This window comes from Triticum urartu, chromosome 6A (genome assembly GCF_056163025.1).
Source record: "Triticum urartu cultivar PI428250 chromosome 6A, HENAU_Tu73, whole genome shotgun sequence".
NCBI classification, from domain to species: Eukaryota; Viridiplantae; Streptophyta; class Magnoliopsida; order Poales; family Poaceae; genus Triticum; species Triticum urartu.
The window spans coordinates 549,126,611-549,140,352 of record NC_141878.1 but is presented as its reverse complement, the minus strand read 5'-3'; positions in this window follow the sequence as shown (position 1 = coordinate 549,140,352).

Below are 13,742 nucleotides of genomic sequence, written 5' to 3'. Positions count from 1 at the left end.
TGTCAACTCTCAACAACTTTTATTCATCATACTTTTTCTATGTGAGCTCATTACTCTCCATAAGATCCATATGATCTCTTTTATTTGTTTTTATTTCTTTCTCTTTTCTTTTATTCACTTAGGATCATGGCAAAATAATCAAGCCCTTGACTCAACACTAATCTTTATTATATAGCTCACGGACTCGATTACATAGAAGGATCATAAAGCAAAACTCACAACTAGATCATACTAAGAACTTTAATTCTACTAGATCAAGATATTACCAAAAGGATCGAACTAAGAAAAACAGTCAAGATAAAAGTAATGGTGATACGATACCTGTTGGGGAACGTAGTAATTTTTTTAAAAAATTCCTACGCACACGCAAGATCATGGTGATGCATAGCAACGAGAAGGGAGAGTGTTGTCTACGTACCCTCGTAGACCGGCAACGGAAGCATTGACACAACGTAGAGGAAGTAGTCGTACGTCTTCCTGATCCGACCGGTCCAAGTACCGAACGTAGGACACCTCCGAGTTCTGCACATGTTCAACTCGGTGACGTCCCTCGAGCTCCGATCCAGCAAAACGTTGAGGGAGAGTTTCGTCAGCACAACGGCGTGATGACGGTGATGATGTTCTACCAACGCAGGGCTTCGCCTAAGCACTTCTACGATATGACCGAGGTGGAATATGGTGGAAGGGGGCACCACACACGGCTAAGGAACGATCATGAGGATCAACTTGTGTGTCTATGGGGTGCCCCCACCCCCGTATATAAAGGAGTGGAGGAGGGAGAGGGCCGGCTCCTATGGCGCGCCTTGGAGGAATCCTACTCCCACCGGGAGTAGGATTCCCCCCTTCCCTAGTTGGAGTAGGAGAGGAAGGGAAGGAGGAGTAGGAGAGAAGGAAAGGGGCGCGCACCCCCCAAACCTTCTCCAATTTGGCCTCCTGCCCAAAGGGGGCGCACTAGCCCCTTGTGGGCTGGTGTGCTTCCTTCTTATGGCCCATAAGGCCCATAACTTCTCCCCGGGGGTTCCGGTAACCTCCCGGTACTCCGGAAAAATGCCTGAACCACTCGGAACCCTTCCGATGTCCAAACATAGTCATCCAATATATCAATCTTTACGTCTCGACCATTTCGAGACTCCTCGTCATGTACCCGATCTTATCCGGGACTCCGAACAACCTTCGGTACATCAAAACACAAAAACCCTTATTACGATCGTCATCGAACTTTAAGCGTGCGGACCCTACGGGTTCGAGAACTATGTAGACATGACCGAGACACGTCTCCGGTCAATAACCAATAGCGGAACCTGGATGCTCATATTGGCTCCTACATATTCTACGAAGATCTTTATCGGTCAGACCGCATAATAGCATACGTTGTTCCCTTTGTCATCGGTATGTTACTTGCCCGAGATTCGATTGTCGGTATCTCAATACCTAGTTCAATCTCGTTACCGGCAAGTCTCTTTACTCGTTCCCTAACACATCATCCTGCAACTAACTCATTAGTTGCAATGCTTGCAAGGCTTATAGTGATGTGCATTACCGAGTGGGCCCAGAGATACCTCTCCGACAATCGGAGTGACAAATCCTAATCTCGAAATACGCCAACCCAACAAGTACCTTCGGAGACACCTGTATAGCACCTTTATAATCACCCAGTTACGTTGTGACGTTTGGTAGCACACAAAGTGTTCCTCCGGTAAACGGGAGTTGCATAATCTCATAGTCATAGGAACATGTATAAGTCATGAAGAAAGCAATAGCAACAAACTAAACGATCAAGTGCTATGCTAACGGAATGGGTCAAGTCAATCACATCATTCTCCAATGATGTGATCCCGTTAATCAAATGACAACTCATGTCTATGGCTAGGAAACTTAACCATCTTTGATTCAACGAGCTAGTCAAGTAGAGGCATACTGGTGACATACTGTTTGTCTATGTATTCACACATGTATTATGTTTCGGTTAATACAATTCTAGCATGAATAATAAACATTTATCATGATATAAGGAAATAAATAATAACTTTATTATTGCCTCTAGGGCATATTTCCTTCAGTCTCCCACTTGCACTAGAGTCAATAATCTAGTTCACATCGCCATGTGATTTAACATCAATAGTTCACATCACCATGTGATTAACACCCATAGTTCACATCATCATGTGACCAACACCCAAAGGGTTTACTAGATTCAATAATCTAGTTCACATCGCTATGTGATTAATGCCCAAAGAGTACTAAGGTGTGATCATGTTTTGCTTGTGAGAGAAGTTTAGTCAACGGGTCTGCCACATTCAGGTTTGTAAGTATTTTGCAAATTTCTATGTCAACAATGCTCTGCACGGAGCTACTCTAGCTAATTGCTCCCACTTTCAATATGTATCCAGATTGAGACTTAGAGTCATCTAGATTAGTGTCAAAACTTGCATCGATGTAACCCTTTACGACGAACCTTTTTGTCACCTCCATAATCGAGAAACATATCCTTATTCCACTAAGGATAATTTTGACCGTTGTCCAGTGATCTACTCCTAGATCACTATTGTACTCCCTTGCCAAAAACAGTGTAGGGTATACAATAGATCTGGTACACAGCATGGCATACTTTATAGAACCTATGGCCAAGGCATATCGAATGACTTTCAATCTCTTTCTATCTTCTGCCGTGGTTGGGTTTTGAGTCTTACTCAATTTCACACCTTGTAACACAGGCAAGAACTCCTTCTTTGACTGTTCCATTTTGAACTACTTCAAAATCTTGTCAAGGTATGTACTCATTAAAAAAACTTATCAAGCGTCTTGATCTATCTCTATAGATCTTGATGCTCAATATGTAAGTAGCTTCACCGAGGTCTTTCTTTGAAAAACTCCTTTCGAACATTCCTTTATGCTTTGCAGAATAATTCTACATTATCTCTGATCAACAATATGTCATTCACATATACTTATCAGAAATGTTGTAGTGCTCCCACTCACTTTCTTGTAAATACAGGCTTCACCACAAGTCTGTATAAAACTATATGCTTTGATCAACTTATCAAAGCGTATATTCCAACTCCGAGATGCTTGCACCAGTCCATAGATGGATTGCTGGAGCTTGCATATTTTGTTACCACCTTTAGGATTGACAAAACTTTCTTGTTGCATCATATACAACTCTTCTTTAATAAATCCTATTAAGGAATGCAGTTTTGTTTATCCATTTGCCAGATTTCATAAAATGCGGCAATTGCTAACATGATTCGGACAGACTTAAGCATAGATACGAGTGAGAAACTCTCATCGTAGTCAACACCTTGAACTTGTCGAAAACCCTTTTTGCGACAATTCTAGCTTTGTAGATAGTAACACTACTATCAGCGGCCGTCTTCCTCTTGAAGATCCATTTAATCTCAATGGCTCACCGATCAATGGGCAAGTCAATCAAAGTCCATACTTTGTTCTCATACATGGATCTCATCTCAGATTTCATGGCCTCAAGCCATTTCGTGGAATTTGGGCTCATCATCGCTTCCTCATAGTTTGTAGGCTCGTCATGGTCAAGTAACATGACCTCCAGAACAGGATTACCGTACCACTCTGGTGCGGATCTCACTCTGGTTTACCTACGAGGTTCGGTAGTAACTTGATCTGAAGTTACATGACCATCATCATTAGCTTCCTCACTAATTGGTGTAGTAGTCACAGGAACAGATTTCTGTGATGAACTACTTTCCAATAAGGGAGCAGGTACAGTTACTTCATCAAGTTCTACTTTCCTCCCACTCACTTCTTTCGAGAGAAACTCCTTCTCTAGAAAGGATCCATTCTCAGCAATGAATATCTTGCCTTTGGATCTGTGACAGAAGGTGTACCCAACATTTTCTTTTGCGTATCCTATGAAGACGCACTTCTCCGATTTGGATTTGAGCTTATCAAGTTGAAACTTTTTCACATAAGCATTGCAACCTCAAACTTTAAGAAACGACAGCTTAGGTTTCTTGCCAAACCATAGTTCATACGGTGTCGTCTCAACGGATTTAGATGGTGCCCTATTTAACGTGAATGTAGATGTCTCTAATGCATAACCCCAAAACGATAGTGGTAATCGGTAAGAGACATCATAGATCGCACCATATCTAATAAAGCATGGTTACGATGGTCGGACACACCATTACACTGTGGTGTTCCAGGTGGCGTGAGTAGTGAAACTATTTCACATTGTTTTAGCTGAAGGACAAACTCGTAACTCAAATATTTTACTTTCGCGATCATATCGTAGAAACTTTTATTTTTGTTAAGATGATTCTCCACTTAACTCTGAAATTCTTTGAACTTTTCAAATATTTCAGACTTGTGTTTCATCAAGTAGATATACTCATATCTGCTCAAATCATCTGTGAAGATCAGAAAATAATGATACTTTTCACGAGCCTCAATATTCATCGGACCACATACATTAGTATGTATGATTTCCAACAAATCTGTTGCTCGCTCCATTGTTCCGGAGAACGGAGTCTTAGTCATCTTGCCCATGAGGCATGGTTCGCAAGCATCAACTGATTCATAATCAAGTGATTCCAAAAGTCCATCAGCATGGATTTTCTTCATGCGCTTTACACCAATATGACCTAAACGGTAGTGCAACAAATAAGTTGCCCTATAATTATTAACTTTGCATTTTTTGGCTTCAATATTATGAAAATGTGTATCACTACGATCGAGATCCAACAAACCATTTTCATTGGGTGTATGACCATAGAAGGTTTTATTCATGTAAACAGAACAACAATTATTCTCTAGTTTACATGAATAACCGTATTGCAATAAACATGATCCAATCATATTCATGCTCAACGCAAACACTAAATAACATTTATTTTAGGTTCAACACTAATCCCGAAAGTATAGGGAGTGTGCGATGATGATCATATCAATCTTGGAACCACTTCCAATACACATCGTCACTTCACCCTAAACTAGTCTCTGTTCATTCTGCAACTCCTGTTTCGAGTTACTATTCTTAGCAACTGAAATAGTATCAAATACTGAGGGGTTGCTATAAACACTAGTAAAGTACACATCAATAACATGTATATCAAATATACCTATGTTCACTTTGCCATCCTTCTTATCCGCCAATTACTTGGGGTAGTTCCGCTTTCAGTGACCAGTCCCTTTGCAGTAGAAGCACTCAGTTTCAGGCTTAGGTCCAGACTTGGGTTTTTCACTTGAGCAGCAACTTGCTTGCCGTTCTTCTTGAAGTTCCCCTTTCTTCCCTTTGTCCCTTTACTTGAAACTAGTGGTTTTTTTTACCATCAACACTTGATGCTTTTCTTGATTTCTACCTTCGTCGATTTCAGCATCACGAAGAGCTTGGGAATCGTTTCTGTTATCCCTTGCATATTATAGTTCATCACGAAGTTCTACTAACTTGGTGATGGTGACTAGAGAATTCTGTCAATCACTATTTTATCTGGAAGATTAACTCCCACTTGATTCAAGCGATTGTAGTACCCAGACAATCTGAGCACATGCTCACTCCTTGAGCTATTCTCCTCCATCTTTTAGCTATAGAACTTGTTGGAGACTTCATATCTCTCAACTCGGGTATTTGCTTGAAATATTAACTTCAACTCCTGGAACATCTCATATGTTCCATGACGTTCAAAACGTCTTTGAAGTCCCGATTCTAAGCTGTTAAGCATGGTGCACTAAACTATCAAGTAGTCATCATATTGAGCTAGCCAAACGTCCAGAACGTCTGCATCTGCTCCTGCAATAGGTCTGTCACCTAGCGGTGCATCAAGGACATAATTCTTCTATGCAGCAATGAGGATAATCCTCAGATCACGGATCCAATCCGCATCATTGCTATTAACATTTTTCAACTTAGTTTTCTCTAGGAACATATAAAAATTAAACGGGGAGCAATATCGCGAGCTATTGATCTACAACATAGATATGATAATACTACCAGGACTAAGTTCATCGTAAATTAAAGTTCAATTAATCATATTACTTAAGAACTCCCACTTAGACAGACATCCCTCTAATCTTCTAAGTGATCACGTGATCCATATCAACTAAACCATGTCCGATCATCACGTGAGATGGAGTAGTTTGAATGGTGAACATCACTATGTTGATCATATCTACTATATGATTCACGCTCGACCTTTCGGTCTCCGTGTTCCGAGGTCATATCTGTTATATGCTAGGCTCGTCAAGTTTAACCTGAGTATTCCGCGTGTGCAACTGTTTTGCACCCGTTGTATTTGAACGTAGAGCCTATCACACCCGATCATCACGTGGTGTCTCAGCACGAAGAACTTTCGCAACGGTGCATACTCAGGGAGAACACTTATACCTTGACAATTTAGTGAGATTATCTTATAAAGCTACTACCGAACTAAGCAAAATAAGATGTATAAAAGATAAACATCACATGCAATCATAATATGTGACATGATATGGCCATCATCATCTTGTGCCTTTGATCTCCATCTCCAAAGCATCATCATGATCTCCATCGTCACCGTCACGACACCATGATCTCCATCATCTTGATCTATATCAATGTGTCATCACATGGTTGTCTCGCCAACAATTGCTCTTGCAACTATTGCTATCGCATAGCGATAAAGTAAAGCAATTATTTGGCGCTTGCATCTTATGCAATAGAGAGATAACCATAAGGCTTTTGCCTGTTGCCGATAACTTCAACAAAACATGATCATCTCATACAACAACTTATATCTCATCACGTCTTGACCATATCACATCACAACATGCCCTGCAAAAACAAGTTAGACGTCCTCTACTTTGTTGTTGCAAGTTTTACGTGGCTGCTACGGGCTGAGCAAGAACCGTTCTTACCTACGCATCAAAAACACAACGATAGTTTGTCAAGTTGGTGCTGTTTTAACCTTCACAAGGATCGGGCGTAGCCACACTTGGTTCAACTAAAGTTGGAGAAACTGACACCCGCCAGCCATCTGTGTGCAAAGCACGTCGGTAGAACCAGTCTCGCTTAAGCGTACGCGTAATGTCGTCCGGGCCGCTTCATCCAACAATACCGCTGAACCAAAGTATGACATGCTGGTAAGTAGTATGACTTATATCGCCCACAACTCACTTGTGTTCTACTCGTGCATAACATCAACGCATAAAACCTAGGCTGGGATGCCACTGTTGGGGAACGTAGTAATTTTAAAAAAAAATCCTACACACACGCAAGATCATGGTGCCATAGCAATGAGAAGGGAGAGTGTTGTCTACGTACCCTCGTAGACCGGCAACGGAAGCGTTGACACAACGTAGAGGAAGTAGTCATACATCTTCCCGATCTGACCGATCCAAGTACTGAACGTACAGCACCTCCGAGTTCTGCACACGTTCAACTCGGTGATGTCCCTCGAGCTCCGATCCAGCAAAACGTTGAGGGAGAGTTTCGTCAACACGACGGCGTGATGACGGTGATGATGTTCTACCGACGCAGGGCTTCGCCTAAGCACTGCTACGATATGACCGAGGTGGAATATGGTGGAAGGGGGCACCGCACACGGCTAAGGAACGATCATGAGGATCAACTTGTGTGTCTATGGGGTGCCCCCCACCAATGTATATAAAGGAGTGGAGGAGGGGGAGAGGGTCGGTTTCTATGGCGCGCCCTGGAGGAATCCTACTCCCACCGGGAGTAGGATTCCCCCCTTCCCTAGTTGGAGTAGGAGAGGAAGGGAAGGAGGAGTAGGAGAGAAGGAAAGGGGGGGGGCGCACCCCCCAAACCTTCTCCAATTCGGCCTCCTGCCCAAAGGGGGCACACCAGCCCCTTGTGGGCTGGTGTGCTTCCTTCTTATGGCCCATAAGGCCCATAACTTCTCCCCGGGGGTTCCGGTAACCTCCCGGTACTCCGGAAAAATGCCTGAACCACTCGGAACCCTTCCGATGTCCAAACATAGTCATCCAATATATCAATCTTTATGTCTCGACCATTTCGAGACTCCTCGTCATGTCCCCGATCTCATCCGGGACTCCGAACAACCTTCGGTACATCAAAACACAAAAACTCTTATTACGATCGTCACCGAACTTTAAGCGTGCGGACCCTACGGGTTCGAGAACTATGTAGACATGACCGAGACACGTCTCCGGTCAATAACCAATAGCGGAACCTGGATGCTCATATTGGCTCCTACATATTCTACGAAGATCTTTATCGGTCAGACCGCATAACAGCATACGTTGTTCCCTTTGTCATCGGTATGTTACTTGCCCGAGATTCGATCGTAGGTATCTCAATACCTAGTTCAATCTCGTTACCTGCAAGTCTCTTTACTCGTCCCGCAACACATCATCCTGCAACTAACTCATTAGTTGCAATGCTTGCAAGGATTATAGTGATGTGCATTATCGAGTGGGCCCAGAGATACCTCTCCGACAATCGGAGTGACAAATCCTAATCTCGAAATACGCCAACCCAACAAGTACCTTCGGAGACACCTGTAGAGCACCTTTATAATCACCCAGTTACGTTGTGACGTTTGGTAGCACAGAAAGTGTTCCTCCGGTAAACGGGAGTTGCATAATCTCATAGTCATAGGAACATGTATAAGTCATGAAGAAAGCAATAGCAACAAACTAAACGATCAAGTGCTATGCTAACGGAATGGGTCAAGTCAATCACATCATTCTCCAATGATGTGATCCTGTTAATCAAATGACAACTCATGTCTATGGCTAGGAAACTTAACCATCTTTGATTCAACGAGCTAGTCAAGTAGAGGCATACTGGTGACATATTGTTTGTCTATGTATTCACACATGTATTATGTTTCCGGTTCATACAATTCTAGCATGAATAATAAACATTTATCATGATATAAGGAAATAAATAATAACTTTATTATTGCCTCTAGGGCATATTTCCTTCAATACTGGGGCACTCCCCCAAGCTTGGCAGTTTCCAAGGGGAGTGCCCATACCAATGTGATTATATCTCTCTTTTCAGGAATGGTGATGTGATGTTCTTGGCGATGATGCCCCTCAGGATACGATTTTCCTCCTCGAGCTTATTGACTTGTTGCTTGAGGTCCATTATTTCCTTTCGAAGTTTTCCTGTAACAGCCAAAGCTCCCTGCACCCAAGGGTGTTGCATAGCTGCGGGAGAACCAGTGACACTCTTTTTCATATTCTCATAAGAAAGAAATCTAACATTGGAAGGGATAATCGAGTTTGGAATAGCCGAGCTCTGTAGTTCCCCCATGGTGAATCCAGCTCGGAAGCGAGAAGTGACTTCTTGATCCTCCTCCATGGCATCTGTTCTCTTCAAATTAGCCTCCATCTCTTCCTACGTTGTTGACCCAAAGTGGTCAACATTGTTGTTTGTCATTGATCTCGGTGCTGGATGAGACACCCGGCTCTCCCCGACTGACTCTTGCGAAGACATCTTGCTCTAATCTGCAGCAGCAACAGCTCGAAACACAAACATAAGATAATTGCGTGATACGGGAGTCAAAACCTCTGGGAGATTATATAATGAATTTTTACCAACCAAAATACGTGTCGTGTACAAAAACGGAGTCCGGAGAGAACACGAGGTGCCCACGAGGTAGGGGGCGCGCCCTCCACCCTCATGGTGCCCTCGTGTCCTTCCCGGACTGCTTCTTATTTTTCTAAATATTCCAAAACGGAGAAATATTGCCATTAGAACTGTTTTGGAGTCGGTTTACTTACCGTACTACATACCTATTCCTTTTCGGAGTCTGAAACATTCCAGAAAGTGTCCCTTATGTATTCCTCCGGGGTTACGGTTTCAATAACATTGGTTTCAACATTTATAGGATTACCTGAGATATAATGTTTAATTCTTTGACTGTTCACCACCTTCGGATTTGTGCCTTCGAAGTTGTTGATTTTTATGGCACCGGAACGATAGACCTCCTCGATAACGTAAGGACCTTCCCATTTAGAAAGAAGTTCTCCTGCAAAAAATCTTAAACGAGAGTTGTATAGTAATACATAATCACCTACATTAAAATCACGCTTTTGTATCCTTTTGTCATGCCATCTTTTAATTTTTTCTTTAAATAATTTGGCATTCTCATAGGCTTGGCTTCTCCATTCATCAAGTGAGCTAATGTCAAATAACCTCTTCTCACCGGCAAGTTTGAAATCATAATTGAGTTCTTTAATAGCCCAATAAGTCTCATGTTCTAGTTTGAGAGGTAAGTGACATGCTTTTCCATAAACCATTTTATACGGAGACATACCCATATGATTTTTATATGCAGTTCTATAGGCCCATAATGCATCATCAAGTTTCTTGGGCCAATTCTTTCTAGATCTATTAACAGTATTTTGCAAAATTAATTTGAGCTCTCTATTACTCAATTCTACTTGACCACTAGTCTTTGGGTGATAAGGAGATGCAATTCTATGATTAACATCATATTTAGCAAGCATTTTACGGAAAGCACCATGAATAAAATGTGAACCACCATCAATCATTAAATATATAGGGACTCCAAACCTCGGAAAAATAACTTCTTTAAGCATTTTAATAGAAGTTTTATGATCAGCACTACTAGTTGGAATAGCTTCTACCCACTTAGTAACGTAATCAACAGTAACTAAAATATGTGTATATCCATTAGAGGCAGGAAAAGGTCCCATATAATCAAAGCCCCAAACATCAAATAGTTCAATAACAAGTGAATAATTCATAGGCATTTCTTGACGTGTACTAATATTACCAATTCTTTGACATTCATCACAAGGTAAGACAAACTTACGGGCATCCTTGAAGAGAGTAGGCCAATAAAAACCAGATTGCAATACCTTATGTGCAGTTCTATCTCCAGCGTGGTGTCCTCCATAAGCTTCGGAGTGACACCTGAGTAGGATTTGTTCATGTTCATGCTCAAGTACACAACGTCTAATAACACCATCTACTCCTTCTTTATAAAGATGTGGGTCATCCCAAAAGTAATGTCTCAAATCATAGAAGAACTTTTTCTTTTGCTAGTATGTGAAACTAGGTGGTATAAATTTAGCAACAATATAATTAGCATAATCAGCATACCATGGAGCAGTATGAGAAGCATTTATGACATTTAATTGTTCATCAGGAAAGCTATCGTCAATAGGTAGTGGGTCATCAAGAACATTTTCTAACCTAGACAAGTTGTCTGCAACGGGGTTCTCAGCTCCCTTTCTATCAATGATATGCAAATCAAATTCTTGTAGCAAGAGAACCCATCTAATAAGTCTAGGTTTAGCATCTTTCTTTTCCATAAGATATTTAATAGCAGCATGATCAGTGTGAATAGTTACTTTAGAATCAACAATATAAGGTCTGAACTTATCACAAGCAAATACAACTGCTAAGAATTCTTTTTCAGTAGTAGCATAATTTCTCTGAGCATTGTCTAGAGTTTTACTAGCATATTGAATAACATTTAATTTCTTATCAACTCTTTGCCCTAGAACAGCACCTACAACATAATCACTAGCATCACACATAATTTCAAAGGGTAAATTCCAATCAGGTGGCTGAACAATAGGTGCAAAGATTAATGCTTTCTTAAGTATTTCAAATGCTTCTACACAATCATCATTAAAAACAAATGGTATATCTTTTTGTAATAAATTAGTCAGAGGCCGAGAAATTTTGGAGAAGTCCTTAATGAACCTCCTATAAAACCCGGCATGACCAAGGAAACTTCTTATACCTTTGATGTCCTTGGGACATGGCATCTTTTCAATAGCATCAACCTTAGCTTTATCAACTTCAATACCTCTTTCAGAAACTTTATGCCCCAAGACAATACCTTCATTAACCATAAAGTGGCACTTTTCCCAATTCAAGACAAGATTAGTTTCTTCACATCTCTGCAAAACTCGATCAAGGTTGCTCAAGTAATCATCAAAAGAGGATCCATAGATGGAAAAATTGTCCATGAAAACCTCACAAATCTTTTCACAAAAGTCAGAGAATATAGCCATGATGCATCTTTGAAAGGTAGCATGTGCATTACATAAACCAAAAGGCATACGTCTATAAGCAAAAGTACCAAAAGGCCAAGTAAAAGTAGTCTTTGATTGATCATTGGCTGACACAGGTATTTGAGAGAAACCAGAATAACCATCTAGAAAGCAAAAATGTGTATGTTTGGATAATCTTTCTAGCATTTGATCGATAAAAGGTAAGGGGTAATGATCCTTTTTAGTAGCTTTATTTAATTTGCGGAAATCAATTACCATCCTATAACCTGTAATAATTCTTTGCGGGATCAACTCATCTTTATCATTAGGAACAACAGTAATACCTCCCTTCTTAGGGACACAATGGACATGACTTACCCACTGACTATCAGCAATGGGATAAATTATACCTGCCTCAAGAAGCTTAGTATTTCCTTTCTTACCACTTCCTTCATCTTAGTATTCAGTCGTCGTTGATGATCACGAACTGGTTTTGCATCTTCCTCCAAATTTATTTTGTGTTGACACAGAGTGGGACTAATGCCCTTAAGATCATCAAGAGTATATCCAATAGCAGCATGGTGCTTCTTCAGAGTTTTCAATAATCTCTCTTCTTCATGCTCTGAAAGGTTAGCGCTAATAATAATAGGATATATCTTTTTCTCATCAAGATAAGCATATTTAAGAGTATCAGGTAACGGTTTAAGCTCAAACACGGGATCACCCTTGGGTGGAGGAGGATCCCCTAGGATTTCAACAGGCAAATTGTGTTTCAGGATGGGTTCCTGTTTAAATAACACTTCATCTATTTCCCGTCTTTCATTCATAAACATATCATTTTCATGGTCTAGCAAATATTGTTCTAAAGGATCACTAGGAGGTACGGCAATAGAAGCAAGACCATTAATTTCATCTTTACTAGGTAATTCCTCTTCATGGTGTTGTCTATGAAATTTAGAGAAATTAAGTTCAAGAGACATATCACCTAAACCAATAGTAACAACATCCTTTTTGCAATCTATCATAGCATTAACAGTGTTCAAGAAGGGTCTACCAAATATAATGGGACAAAAGCTATCTTGTGGGGAACCAAGAACAAGAAAATCAGCAGGATATTTAGTTTTCCCACACAAGACTTCAACATCTCTAACAATTTCCATTGGCGAAATTGTATCCCTATTGGCAAGTTTAATTGTGACATCAATATCTTTTATCTCACCAGGTGCAATATCATGCATAATTTCTTTGTATAAGTCAAAAGGTATTGCACTAGCACTAGCACCCATATCACATAAGCCATGATAACAATGATGTCCTATTTTAACAGAAATAACAGGCATGCCAACCAAAGATCTAGGTTTATCTTTAGCACAAGGTTTAGCAATTGTAGCAGTCTCATCACGGAAATGAATAACATGCCCATCAATATTATCAGACAAGAGATCTTTAACAATAGCAATATTAGGTTCAACTTTAATTTGCTCAGCAGGTGTATAAGTTTTAATATTGCTTTTACGAACCACAGTTGAAGCATTAGCATGATCCTTTATCCTAACAGGAAAAGGTGGTTTCTCAACATAAGCAGTAGGAACAATAGGATCATTATAAGTGATAGTCTTTTCTTAAACTTTAATAGGTGCAACTACTTTTACTTCTATGGGAGGATGATATTTAAACCACTTCTCCCTAGGGAGATCAACATGAGTAGCAAAAGATTCACAGAAAGAAGCTACTATCTCAGAGTCAAGTCCATATTTAGTGCTAAATTTACGGAA